The sequence below is a fragment of the Poromitra crassiceps genome, assembly GCF_964638095.1.
Source record: "Poromitra crassiceps genome assembly, chromosome: 1".
NCBI lineage: Eukaryota > Metazoa > Chordata > Actinopteri > Beryciformes > Melamphaidae > Poromitra > Poromitra crassiceps.
Window position 1 is genome coordinate 8,050,204 of NC_139623.1, and position 2,500 is coordinate 8,052,703.

The following is a 2,500-nucleotide window of genomic DNA, read 5'->3' on the forward strand; positions in this document are numbered from 1 at the left end:
ACAAACTTTGAGTCGTGTTTTCTGGGCGACAACAGTGGAGGGAAGAAAACAGGGCAAAATACAGGTCTCTTGAGCTGAAAATGAAGGATGGGATCTAATCAGAGAGGTCAGCTCCGCCCCCTGTGTTCACGGACCTAATCAGAGAGGTCAGCTCCGCCCCCTGTGTTCACGGACCTAATCAGAGAGGTCAGCTCCGCCCCCTGTGTTCACGGACCTAATCAGAGAGGTCAGCTCCGCCTCTTGTGTTCACGGAGAAATGCCAGGACCCTATCATCCTCCTGTCAACAGCGTACAATGTCCCAATGACGAGCCAAAACAAAGGTGACAACAATGCAATTCAATCCTGAGGTTCAATGTGAGAGCGGTGTAGTTGGGTAGCCACACTAGGGCTGCTCGATTATGGCAAAAATCATAATCACGATTTCTTTTGACTAATATTGAGATCCCAATTATTTAATGCGATTGCTCATTGACTTTGGCAACATCATGCGTTTATTGAACTTGAAAAAACTTGTTAACTTTTTAATATTGACAAAGGAATAAATGAAAATAAAATGATTCAATATAAATAAATAGGCTAACTAAAATAAATAATATATATTTAAAATAAATTTTTTATCTCGATTATCTTGTTTACATTACATTACGTCATTTGGCAGACGCTTTTATTCAAAGCGACTTACAATAACAAATTTTTGCCAGCAATAGAGCAATCAACTATGCAACACAGTGACAGCTACAACTTCTGAAGAAATAGTGGTAAAGTTTTTTTTGAGAGAGAGAGAGAGAGAGAGAGAGAGGGGAGAGAGAGAGAGAGAGAGAGAGAGAGAGAGAGAGAGAGAGAGAGAGAGAGAGAGAGAGAAAGATGTTAGTTCAAGAAGGGGCCAGGTGGAGCCTGAAAAGGTGTGTTTTAAGTTTTTGCCGAAAGATTGGCAGTGAAGCGGCCGTCCTTACCATAGGGGGGAGCTCATTCCACCATTGCGGTTTGTTGCTACATAATTAGTATACATTTATTATATTATATTATTTTTATACAATTGTTTACATAATTGTGGGAAGCCAAAATTGTAATTTAAATTAAAATGTGATTAATTGCACAGCCCAAAGCCACATTGAGAAGACTCCAACATCTCAACTAGCTGAAGGGGAAGCATACAGACAAAGCAAACAGGTGCAGCACTAGATGCTGGAGACCAAAGCCTAGAAGACCAAGTAGTCCATATTGACGATGTCAACACGCATGAGCGCGCTGCACACAAAAGCACAGCAGGTAGGTAGGGTTGCTTACAATTCCACTCTCCGACAAACGGGCTTTTGTGCCACGTTCACAATGGCTGCATGATGCTCCCATTTGGCCCACCGCCAGCAGCCCACTGTCACTATTAGTGACAATCTGACACACAGAAACAAAGTCTATCAGCCAGGAGACTGTTAGGCTTGGGCCATATCCAAATGAAAATTTCACGATATACGATTTTATCATCCGCGGTTATTATGTTATTGTATTTTATGTTTCAGGGAGGTACATACATACATTATGATTAGTAGTATGAATAAAGGACCGAGAGGTTGAGATGCTGTTCACTTCCTTTCTTTACCTCTCCCTCCTTAGCAAGTTACAGTCAGATACAACACTCTTAAGAGTAATATAAGGGGGGAGTCTGTATCAGATGGCATGGCAGGGGGAGTCCGTATAAGATGGCAGGGCAGGGGGGTCTGTATAAGATGGCAGGGCAGGGGGAGTCTGTATAAGATGGCATGGCAGGGGGGGTCTGTATCAGATGGCATGGCAGGGGGAGTCTGTATAAGATGGCATGGCAGGGGGGTCTGTATAAGATGGCATGGCAGGGGGAGTCTGTATAAGATGGCAGGGCAGGGGGGTCTGTATAAGATGGCATGGCAGGGGGAGTCTGTATAAGATGGCAGGGCAGGGGGGTCTGTATAAGATGGCATGGCAGGGGGAGTCTGTATAAGATGGCATGGCAGGGGGAGTCTGTATAAGATCACATGGGAGGGGGAGTCTGTATAAGATGGCATGGCAGGGGGGGTCTGTATCAGATGGCATGGCAGGGGGAGTCTGTATAAGATGGCAGGGCAGGGGGAGTCTGTATAAGATGGCATGGCAGGGGGAGTCTGTATGAGATCACATGGCAGGGGGAGTCTGTATAAGATGGCATGGCAGGGGGGTCTGTATAAGATGGCATGGCAGGGGGAGTCTGTATAAGATGGCATGGCAGGGGGTGTCTGTATAAGATGGCATGGCAGGGGGAGTCTGTATAAGATGGCATGGCAGGGGGTGTCTGTATAAGATGGCATGGCAGGGGGAGTCTGTATAAGATGGCATGGCAGGGGGAGTCTGTATAAGATGGCATGGCAGGGGGAGTCTGTATAAGATGGCATGGCAGGGGGTGTCTGTATAAGATGGCATGGCAGGGGGTGTCTGTATAAGATGGCATGGCAGGGGGTGTCTGTATAAGATGGCATGGCAGGGGGTGTCTGT

The 2,500-nt window shown here is 46.0% G+C and overlaps 1 protein-coding gene across 1 annotated transcript in view; it reads right to left on the bottom strand.

Moving 5' to 3' along the window:
* fhod3b (formin homology 2 domain containing 3b) overlaps positions 1–2,500 on the bottom strand; it is a gene marked incomplete at its 5' end in the record, with an annotated part of 199,442 nt that overhangs the window by 177,697 nt on the left and 19,245 nt on the right. The window lies entirely within an intron of this gene.